Source organism: Gallinula chloropus, assembly GCF_964237585.1.
Source record: "Gallinula chloropus genome assembly, chromosome: 3".
In the NCBI taxonomy this organism is placed as follows: domain Eukaryota; kingdom Metazoa; phylum Chordata; class Aves; order Gruiformes; family Rallidae; genus Gallinula; species Gallinula chloropus.
Genome location: NC_140087.1, coordinates 63,464,184 through 63,476,516, shown reverse-complemented (window position 1 = coordinate 63,476,516; position 12,333 = coordinate 63,464,184).

Sequence of the window (12,333 nt, the reverse complement as noted above, 5' to 3'; positions counted from 1 at the left end):
AGATACTTTGATGGCATCTCACAAATCTAAGCTACCAATTTAAAATCAAGAGGGATCATTAAGTGTTTTAATCAGTATCCTAATGTATCTAATGTCAGCAGAAGCAATTTCATTAAGCACCAACCAATCAAGCTCCTAGGGTACTTATTGGTCTGCAGTATAAAACAAATTCTACTTTAAAATTAAATGATAGGGCTGAGGAAAACTGTTGTTCAGGGGAACTAAGGAGAAAATCCTGCCCCTGCCAGCCCCTGCCATAGCTGGCAATATTTCCCCTGACTGCAGAGGAAACAGGATTTGATTTTCCAGTCCTTTTTGCTTCAAGAGGAGGATCTCTCTCTTGCTCTGCTCCCAAACTGCAGAGAAAAATACTTTCCTCCAGATGCTTGCAACAATATTTCCTTAGAATAAAGAGAGTGCAGCTTCCTTCATGTGACTGAATATAGTGATGAATTTTTAAGTGGTTTTATTACTTTTCTATTTCTCTCAACTTCACCCGTTTTCCCAGAAAAACAATACTAGGAAAAGAAGTAGCAGCAGCCTTATAGCATTGAATTTGCTTAAAAAGAAATGCTCATGCTTTCCACTGTGAGTACTATTGGTTTGGGAATATTGTTTCACCATACACATAGTAAAAAGTTAGTGCTGTTTTTATTGATAGCTGATGCACACGTTCTCTGAGTTTCAGGAGAACTCTTTCTTGCTGTTTAAATACTTGATATGATTGTGTGGGTTTTCTTTTGGAAATATTAAGAAATTTTAAACAGACTTGGTATTTATAATCAGCACATGTACTTTTTATTGAAAGTTTTGGAGCACAGTATAATGTGATTTCTCACGTCAAATATCTCTTGCACAACAAGTGAATCAAACACATATTCCATAGCCAGAGGATTTCAGAGCCACGTAACTGCGAAGGGCTGAGCGCCTGGAATTCTGCAGCTGGCAGAGGTGCCCACTTGTACAAGTGTTATTTACAACAATGAATTTATGGGGCATGCTCCTGTTCTGTCAAATGCAATGTGCTGCTGACAGCAAGTGAATTCTAAAGACCTCTTTGTATTTTACACCACAAGCAAACAATCCTTAGAATACTTTTTGACACATGAATTGTAAAAGAAAATCTGTACATTTTGGTTGTCATAGCTCTGTTTGCAAAGCTGCAAAGGGATGTTTGTTCCTGGTTAAAATTCCGTTGCCGGGATTTGGTTACAACACCTACATATTGTGGTCTGGAGACTTTCAGCATGGCACATACAACATTTGTTTGAAGTATTTCTGTTGCAGCAGTTCCTCAAGAAATCAGTCTGCATCTCCAAAAGTACTTGAAAATGTTTCCTTTTTTAAAAAGATGAGTGAAATGATTGATACATTTTGAGAGAAAAAACTATTTAGCCCATTCAACTCTCTGTTCATCTGTTCATACAGATCCAGTGAAGCAACCAGCAATAATGGACGAACTGTTTAGCCTTATTGGATATCTTACAATATTTTGGTTTAAATCAGTCTATTATGAAGAAACTATTAGACATTAAGACTTAGTCAAATCGATTTTGATAGAGATAGATACACCTTTTCTGTTTTCCAGCAGGTATTCTCATAGATGCCATGGCTGAGACTCAACTTTATCTGTTAGAAGCTGTAGAACAAAGTGATTTATTAAAATATTTTAATGTAGTGTTTGAGATGTTTTGTTGCAGTAAAATTTCATTCCAACTCACACCATTGTTTCACTTCTGTTTTTCCTTCTCTCACAGGAGTAGTTTTGAAGGTGTTCCAGTAGCGTGATTTTGCACAAAAAGTACATTGTACTTTTTTTTTTTTAAACTATTGTGATGTTAGTCAACTTTGAAATAAGTCAGAGTACTTGGACTTACTTTTTTTCTTCAGGTCTTTTCCATACCTAACTCTGTCATACTGTGATACCTGCTATAAAGCTGGCTCACATTATTTTAAAATAAACATACATGTATTTTGAGATAATAATTACTGCTGGCTGTGACACTGAAGGTTTTTTGCCTACGATGTGAAGAAGTATGGAATCATCTTGTATCTAAAGGTTATCATCCATCACTCACCAGATTCTTTCCATTTAGGTGTTTGATCAATCAGTAGCTCATCTGTTACATTCTGCCTATGCAGAATGTTTAGTGGAGAGAAGAGACAGTTGCATATGATGAGCATTGTGTTTTGCTACATGTTCCATGGTGTCTCAAAGTTCTGTGAATTGAGCCATTAACTGTTAATAAAAGCAACCCATGAGCAGTATCTTATTTTTAAATAAATATTTGTTGAAGTCAGAGAAGCCTTATCGATAAGCTCATTCTAACAAGTTTGTCCCTGCATTTGTCTTTCTGCAATTAGGTCAATAATGGGTGTAGAATGGCAGTAAATAGCTAAATAATATGTATAGAATGTTTTGCTTTAACAGCACAAATGCAAGATGAAATAAAATAAATAGACTGTTCTTCATGAGTTCTGTATATTCTTTTCTTTAATACATTGGTAGCAAGCAGATGCGCATTTTGCTAAATCTATTATACTACATATAGTAGTAAATGTACCTTTTTACTAGTATTTCTTTTCTAGGTGTTATTATCCAGTTGAAAAGGTTACACCATGACATCTGGAAATGCCTTAAGGTGTTTGCAGTACTTCTGTTATCGTACTCTTCTAAAACATTTGGAAACAACCACTCTTTGTGTATACTTTGATAACTGTGACAGGACTTTGTGCTTTCTCTTCAAACAGTTCTCCAAAAATTTCTTCCAAGGAGGACTCGCACAACCTTTGTTTTACCTTCCCTCCACACGCTCCCAGGGCAGGTTCAGTAAAGGCGTATCAGAAATAGGGTCCGTTTACCCCCTTACTCTGAAGTCAGGAGACTTTTTGATTAGACTTCCACCCCTAGCAGAGTTTTCAGGAGCAGTTGGCATGGTCAGCACGCAGCAGCTGCATAACCGAGTTGCCCACAGTAGGGTCCCATACCTAAGGGGTAGTGTGTGTGTTCAGTCTGAAAAAAATCACGTCCGAATTATTTCTTTATTGAACGGCGGTTCAGCTGTGAAGCTAATGGAAAATGTTAAAAGAGAAAATGGCCTTTTTAAGCAGTTACATGGTTTTGCTTTGCATTGTCCCAGAGAAAGGTTTTATTGCAGTCGAGTGGGAGGTTTTTTTGCAGGTACGCTATTTCAGATTGGGATTTTATTATTTTTTTTTAATGACCTTGCTATATCTGGAAACATCCTGAAGGAGGTGCAGGTATTTCAGCATGGATGTTGTGCTTGTTTAAAGTGAGGGATTTTTGCTTAAAAAGAAATGTAACACTTAACCAGCATCGATTGATATAAGCTGTAACAAGTGTCTACTGAGCTGTAAGAGAGTGTGTCCAGTTAAACTGTCAACAAAATGTTAATGTGGATGTGCTTCGTCTTACTGTGGAAAACTGTACAAAAGTTTCACGATTGACTGGTAGTAGATAACTCTCATGCAAACATCTGGCCTTTCTGTGATTCTCTTCTTTTGTCCTACAACAAAACAGATTTTGCAGGTGTTTCAACCGTGATGGCACTGTGTTTGGCTTTCAGTGTTCAGTAAAAGACTGAAAGTCACAGATTCTGTAAACTTGGTCTCCTGCATCTGAGAGAGCTGTGGTTCTTAACAGCTATGAAAAGTGTTTTGAATTAATATGAAGTATTCCATCTATTAAAGTTATGATTTTGGCCTGACCTGCTTATAGTATTGCTATGCTAAGTGTAAGTATTGAAGAGTCTGACTTCTGAAACTATGAACATAAGTCTCTGAGGAATGTATGTTTTATTGTAATATATCTACATTGATTAAATGTGTAAGCTTATTAAAATCATGCTGTCTTTCAGAATATTTGACCATAGATATGCTCACTTTAATTGTGCGTTGTCCTTAGTGTTGTCTTTCATCCTTGATATCTGTCCATTTTTCTTGGAAAGTGTAACCCTGTATAGGTTTTAAGCTATTACACCCAATGTTTCCTCTCTTAAAGCGTAATCTCTTGTCTATGTAAAGTGATGCCATGATTCTCTATCATTTCTCCTAGTCTAGAGAAGTTGCTTTTCAGTTCGTCCCTAGGCCAGTTCTCTGAGTGGCCTACTGTTGGTGTCATCAGTTGTCTTAAGAGATTTTGATGCTGAAAAGTTGAAATTTCTTTAGCCTGGGCAGGCTGGTGTGTTGGTCCCTCACTTTGCTGTGGCCCCACGTTGTTGCAGACTGGAAGATAGGTAATGCTTTCTGTTACAAGTATCTCCATTGACTTCAAGATGTGAAGTACTACAGAGGTCTAAAAATAAGCATGCATGCAAGTGTTTGCAGATTGGGGCCTTAACTTCCTCCCTGTAAAAGATACAGCTACTAAGTTTTCCATGACAGCAGAGTTCCCACAGACCCCTGGAGTCAACTGCCCCTTGGAGGGATCATGCCGACCCATCTTCAGCGTGGAGTTTCTTTAGAGCACCAGTTCGGCTGCTGTAACATAGCAGTTGGTTCATGGTTAATGTCAACTGTGTCTATCCTTCCAGTACCAAAGAGGGTTACATTCCAACCATGCAGGGAGTCAGGGTGCCATTCCAAGCTGGAATCTGATTTCTGCACTGCTGGAAATAACACACACCAAAACACTCACACCAGGTTGTCTGAGCACCCATCAGACAGGCAGTCTAGAACTGGGTTGTTGATCCCGTATGTGTTATGTAGTCTCTCCTTCCAGCAAAGTAGCAAGAGAAGGGGGAAGCAATGAAGGTAAAATGTTTTCAGTTCAGAAAGGATATGCCAGGTCACAGATAACAGAAGGGATCACAGTCACTTCTGAGGCCATGATACAATGAGTAAACTGAAATCACTCAAATTCAGGGGCAGATGAGCAAGGGAAAACATCCATCACAAGTGTGCTGAGGGAAAATGTAAGTGTTCCAAGAAAATGTTTGCACCTATTTACACAACAAGGAAAAAGTTCTTGTATAAGAATGAGAAGAACCACTTAATTTTCTTTTAAAGAAATGCATAAAACTGGAAACTCAGTGCAACAAGGTACCAGGTCAAAGAGCTTGGCAAAACAGACACAATGTTTTGGACCCACTGATGAAGGGTGCTGGCAGTTTTAGTGCCAGAGGTAAGTTAAACCTCTCATGCATCTGCCACTTTGGATCTTTCAAACTTTTTCAGTCAGTTTGTATTCGATACTTGTCCACTCTCAAAGTTCCTTTATCTTCTCAAAGTATCTCTTAATTTTGCTGCCGGACCTCAGATTGCTCCCTGCTTGTCTATTTCCATGAGTTTTGTCTTCTACTTTAATGACCTATGGTTTCAGGTTTTTCATTTCACTTCCTTGGAAATTGCCTACAATGTGGTTCAACATACTCGGTAATTTAGAGTGGTGCAGGGAGATTCTTTGAAGAATCGGGTCTAATAGGGTTTGGGTTTTCCTCCCACAAAATACTTCTGCATTTAGATCCTTGATTACTTTGGAGACCCTCACTGCCGTTCACCGTGCTCCCACTGCTTTCTCTCTTGCACAAACTTGACTGTTTTCTTACAGAATGGTATGGTGGAAGGCACAAGAATGTTTCTGGGTCCATTTACAAACATGTAGGATTTCAGTTCTGTACCTTTGGTTTCAAGTCTTAAAAGTTAAGTTCTAATTCCACATGCGTAGCCTTATTTTTTTTCAAAACATCCCACATTACCTCCAACATCTACTTGTTCTGCCGTTTGTGAAGAAAGCGGAGTACTTGCCCAATATGTTCTAAATGCTAAACTCTCAGTATATGTTCTGGTAGTAAGAGAATTGATCCACAACATGCACCTGACGTGTAAGTATAGCTAACACAAGATGTAAACACTTCTTGAACATGAATACAACTATTTTAATTTGGATTAAACTCAAGTAGTTCCACTACCTGAGCGAACACTTTCATAATCTTACAAATTTCTTTCTTATACCATGGTATACCTTCTTTCTGAAATAGGGTATTTTGGGAGTAAACCTATAGTAGTTTAAAGTGCTTTCTTAATTTTATGTAAATAATGAGTAACACAGTCTTCAGCTCTGTCTTTACCAGGCTCCTTCTGAAAAATCAGACATATATGTAAATATATATAGAGAGAATGGTGTAATACATAAAATTCTGAAAGCAATTTTTAGGTGTGAGGCTATTTGTTAAAGTGCTGCCCCACGTACCTCCAAGAAGAAGGACAGAGCCTCTGGTTCTCCTAAGCCATTACTTAAGGGGTGAGCTGGTCTGCGGAAGTCAATAAATCTGCAATGTATTGTTTCATATTCTGTCTTTATGTAAACCTAGCCAGGTTTTTTTTAGTTGTCTCCTTCCTAATCAGTGGTAAAGTGCATTTAATAGCTCACTTAAGGTGTCATCCATTACTATGAGTTACTGTTAGAACTAATTAATAGAGCTGAAATTATTTTGTAATGAGAAATTGAAGTATTGCGGTGTAAAAAAAAATTACTATTCATAGCTAATTAACGTTTAACAATGCAAATAAGCTGATAATTATTTTTCAAGCCATAGAAAAATTCTGTGACATTTTATGTACTACCTTTGTGATCCTGATTGTTTCTGAAAAGTACCTTTGGAGAGACATAGTCTGAAAACATTTCCCTAGATAAAAGGCAGTTTCTGAAGCATACAGTGAATGAGAGCTTTCTCTCCTTTTGTTCATGTGGAGTCGCGTTCAGCAGCTGTTTCCTCATGGTCTATACTGGGGAAGAGAAGGAAAAAGTAAGGGTCGCAAAGGTCGGTGGAAGAGGAACTTATGTGGAATCTTGGCTAAAATATCCTGGCTGTCCCAAGTCAGACGTTCAGCTCTTCGGCTAGTGTTGGTATCACAAATGTGGCCCCAGTGCACTGATGTCGTTCAAATCTGTCACAGGGGAAAAAATATGCTAACAGCAAGTGAACCCCGTCCCTTCGGCAGCAAAATGTATTTTAGGTCATGTACTCGGTAAAACAGTGCAATTCGGCCACCCAGACACCAAAAGGAAAACTGAACATTGGACCTTGTGTGTCAGTGCAAGGCGTGTGAGGTCACAGCCCCCCAAAAAATCAAGGTGCTTTTTCTTTCCAGATTTCATCACTTCGGGTGTTACTTGAAGCAGTTTTTGGAGGAGGCATTCAGTCAGCAGTGTCCCTTTTAAGTGACCAGCCTTTTGCCATGGGCATCACTTGCTGAGCAGCAGGAGTTGCTACAGGCACAGGTGGAAGGGTTTTTTGCTCTGTAGCATTTTTTACCCATTTTTCACAAACAGCCCAAGTAAATATTAAAACCTGTTCTGCGGTGGCACAACCTGAACCTTTCTCATCACTTAACTTTGGTAAAATACAATCTTACTCTCTTTTGGTTTTCAATCCAACTTCGTCATCTATTTTATTTCAGGATGTCTTTTTTTATGTCACAAAAAATTTATTTCTGAAAGTGTTGGGTATTGTTCTTTTTATTAATCAAATTGTCATAAATAGCATTTTATTTAGCAGATTTATAATAATACATAATTGACTGGTGAGGGAATGGCAGAGGCTCATGCTGGCACCCCACTGAGCACACACGGTTGCATTACACACCTGAGGCTTTAAGCAGAACCCGGTTCCCTCCTGGAAGGCAGTGCCACTAGCTGCTACGGGTAGGACATACCACTGACATTTTTGGTTTTATCTGTGCGTTGGAGTTGACTTCCACCTTTCAGCTGTCAGCATAAATTATCATGGGCACAAGGTGTCTTCACAAAATAATGCTCCTTGGTGACTCTTCACTTTGCCCAGAGAACGTGGGGCATTTGCTCTCATCCTGCTCTTGGCTGTCTCTTCTCCCCAGGTCTCAACCTTTCCTCCAGAACTGTTGGTCGCTGCTTTTCCACTGTTGAAACAGTGGTCGGCAAAGTGGTATCAACCCTTTTTCATTAGAAGCAGATTTTGAAAGAGTATTTTATTGGTTTTGACCTGAGATGAGGCCTTGGGATCATGTCCTATGTAATTTTCTGAGTCTCCCTTAATACCATACATTTTGCTGAAAGCAGCTGCTTCTGTTTGTGTGTTGTCTTGCAAGGTTTTACCTGGAAAGCCTCTGCCCAAAGCTTCTGTGCCAGAGGAAAGGAGAAAAGAACATGAAGGTAATACTGTATTTTCTTAGTTCATTTCATTATTTTAAATTTAAATTATTGGTTGATAGGAGTTCTGAATCAAAAGTTCCAAAACTTTGGTGTTCGTGAAATCGGGCCTGGCACCAGCTGCATGCCTTGCTCTGCATGCAAGTCACATAACCTCTTAAACCCAGGGGAAAATGCTTGTAGGCCTGCAGCAGGTCACTGCTCCAAGATTTTGCTGTCCTCGGGAAGGTTTGAACAGCAATTGCTGATGTTTTCATCATTCTTTTTGTTAATTTAATAATTAAAATATGAAATCCATTCCATCAGTCAGCCTCTGTTTGGTCAGTATTTGGTTTATCAATGTGGCTATCGTGGTTGAAGGTTTTGATTTTTACAGATTCCTTTGCCAACTTTAGTGAATATTATTATGAGGCCCTACCTGTATAGTTTTCATACCCACTGGGTGGTCCCATGCTCCACTCTCCATGCCCTCCAGGACCAAGTGTGGGCTTGCTGGCCACCCCTGCTTTAGACACCAGACAGTCATTTCCCTGCTTGGCTCAGAACATTTATTCATCATCGCTTGAACGTCTTGTGGGCTAGACTTTGTGGATGTCTTACAATTAAGTGGTGTTTATCTCAATAATTTTAATAGATGTTTAAGAAATGTAACGTGAAAAATAACGCTATCAGCAGGTTTATTCTCATCTGTCTTGCATGGCTTTATCATCTTGCAGTGGTGTCTGAAAATCTTAATGGATTTAAGATGATAAATCCGCGTGTGTTAGAGCAGCGCAACAACTTAGAGAGATGGATTTCCCGGTCAGTTAGTAATCTAAGTACAAGAAATATTCGCCCCTCACACCTCTAAAATAGCCATAAGATGACTTAAGGTATGGGTTTAATTGTAGTGGTTCAGACTCGTTGTTTCTTTCAAGGGCTTTAATTTCCAAAGACAACTTCACAAAAGGAGGGAGAAGGCTGAGGAGCCTTCCTGTCGTAGCTCTTGTGCTCTCGTGTTTCTCCATTACGCCCGTTAACAACTACACCAGAAACAAGCAGCGGATTTTTTTTTTCCACTCCGTGAGTAATTGTCTGCACAGCAGTGACAGATGTGCAATATAGCAGCTTCTTCAGGAAAAAATTAACAGTTTGTCCAGCATGTCAGCTCGCTCTTTTTAGTGCTTCGGAGGTCTTGGCCCCATTATGGATGATTTAGAAATTGAGGCAAGCTAAGACCAGCTGCCTGGGTTGAAAGCCTTAGTTAGTAGCCCTCATCTGCATTCCAGTATTCACTTACATCTAGAAATTGGTAGGGCCCCTCTGGCCACAAGATGAGTATGGGCTGACAGTGCCTTGATTTGTTGAGAGAGAGAATAAATGGGTTTTTCAGAAGATGAGGAAATATCACCATTACTGGCCAATTTACGGCATTTTATCTGTTCTTCAAACATGTCACTTTTGTTATTGTTGCATGGTAATTACATAGCGAAACGGAAAGAAAACAAATTCTGGTTACATATTCAGATGGATTGCAAAATCATATAATCCTGATAAATGCCCATTTATGATACACACGGATGAAAGGTTCATTTTAATTTTGAATAGCTAGCACAGCCATAAATAGGATGTAGGATTAGATCCCACAGAATCCGATTACCTAAAAGCAAATAGTATTTTTCTTCACTTTTTTCATAACCAGGAAATTCAGCGTGTACAGAGTATTTAAATAAGCAGGTTTTCCATGAAAATATATGAAGTAAATATAGCTCAATAATTTCTGTATTTTAAATGTAATCATTTGGGACTACTCAGCTAAGTCTTTTCTGAAGTGCTCATTTGTAAAAAGACATCAACCCATCAGTGCTGCTGAGAAAGTCGCCGCGCAGCTATACCCTGTTGCGAGCTATACGTTTATGATAAATAGAACCTCTGCTTATTGGATGTCTAGTGCAACAAAGCAAAAGACAGACAGTATTGCGCACGTACCATGAGTTGCAGCTGTTACACCCTCTTACCAGCTTTAAAGAAAGTTTCAGGGCAAATGATGGATTTAAGAAGTGAATTCTGACAAAACCCCAGGTAGCTGCAATTTTTGCAGTAGTTTTCATGGCTAAATCACCACCAAAAATATGGGAAAGGCACGAGGAAAGGAGTGCCATAAAAATACACACATTTCAGCAGAAAGCTGTGAATTTGATTCCCTATCATTACAGAGGTGAAAGGAAACTGCTTTGTAAAGTTTGTCAGCTTCATAAGCCCTTGGCGCCCAAATTAGCTTCATGAGATGTCCTCTCAACTTCATGTGGGGTTGCCGTGGCAAAGGCAAGAGAAGGGAGCAGTGAGGAAGTTTCAGAGTCCCCTCCTGCCCTCGTTGCCGTGTGCAGACCTCTCTGTCCCAGAGCCAAACTCGCGGAGCCCTGCCAGACGTGACAAAGGCTGTCTGAACCACTTCAGATGAACTCTGGTTGCAGAAATGGCCACCTACAAATTGCACGTGCTTCTGAGGGAAGAAAGATTTGAAAGCTTTAGTGGCAAAAGCTCTGGGTATGTCTAAGTATGGTGTCAGCCTTCACGTTAGACACAATGTTCTGGAGCAGGGAGTTAATGAAGGTGGTTAATTGAAATTATCTGGCAGAGGAATACATTTAGGCTCCTACTAAATGTTTATCTGCAGCAAAGTCCAGCATAATTTTTTCAGCTGTTTTTTTTTCAAATGCATCATAAAAGTGAGTAGGCACCGGCAGTCTGAGCAGCCAGCTCCTCAGTTGGATCTGCTCTCAAACTATTAAGTTGCATCTGCCAGCACTTGCCCACCATGTAATCGTTGGACGTTTTACAGTTTGGGTCAGTTACTACAGTTCAGTTTATGGCTATGATAAGCCTGGTGTTATTGCAGGTAAATACTGCGTAAATGAGTGGTGGTGTTCTCTTCAACCCTGCTCTGGACTTGTAATAATTTAACCTTTCTCCTTCTTTGGCAAGTCCTGGGTCTATATATATCTGTTGGCAAGACTGGTATCAGTGAAAGGCTTCAAAAGGCAGCTTTAGTGTGGGTGAAACTTTCTGGTAGTGGGAGAAGGAATTTATAGAACACTAATCTCTGGGAGGCAGCGATAGATGCTCTGTTACTTTGGACTTCTGAAGATGGTCTTCCAGATTGCTAGGAATTCCCTGGATGGAGGAGGCCAGTGGGCTGTGCTCCGTGTGTTGTGTTGGATGGAGGAGCTGCTGTTTGATATTTCAGACGGGTCTGAACAACAGGATCTGAATTATATTCTGGGGTTTTACAGCAGATGCAGTGGAAAACGAACCTAAAATACCCTTTCCATGGTATTGTCATGACATCACTTTTGGAATTCTCTGACCTCAGCTGAGTTTTGTTATCACTTTAGCATAACTTTCCTCCTGAAAGGTTTTTTCATATGCATCAGAGTGAAGTAGTGGAGAGTATGCAAAGTTGCTACAAGAAGCACATCGTGGGTGACATATCTTTAAGATAAATTGCTGCAGTTGGCTGATGATGTCCAGATACACTAAGTGTATTTGCTACAGCTTTGAATGCTCAGCTCAAATTGAGAGCACTAAGAACGTGCTATATTTTGTTAATTTACCTTCTAAATCCTTTGAAGATTGTGACACAGTGCCTGTGAACAGCAGACACCAGTAACATTTGTTCCTTTGCCACTGAAGAAACTTCCCACAGTCTGAAATCCATCTCCTTCACAAGTATTCAAAGGCATCAACATAATGTCTTCACCTTCACAGGTATGTGGCAGGATCACGGTGCGGTGCCAGTGGTTGCTCACACTGAAGAACATGTACACAGCTCATGTAATGATGTAGTCATCCACCACCACCCCTTCTGCACACATCTGTGACTACAGCAACATCTGCCCTACAAGAAGAGACACCCCACACATTCGTTGTGGCAGGGCTGCTGTGTCCCTCCTTAACAGGTTTTCCGGTGTGACTCAGCAACTCAGAAATGTTGTGCCAGTTGCCTTGACATGACCTGTGCAATGTTCCAAAAGTGGACTTTCTGTATTCCCTCTGATGTGCATGCGCAAACTGGAAGAGCAGCATTTTAACTGCCATTTAGGAGAGGTTTTCATTTCAGCCTGTGGCAGTAACTTGGTATGATGATACATGCACGCTCAGAAGAAGAATAGTGTACAACAACCAGAAGATTTCAGCTTTGGTGA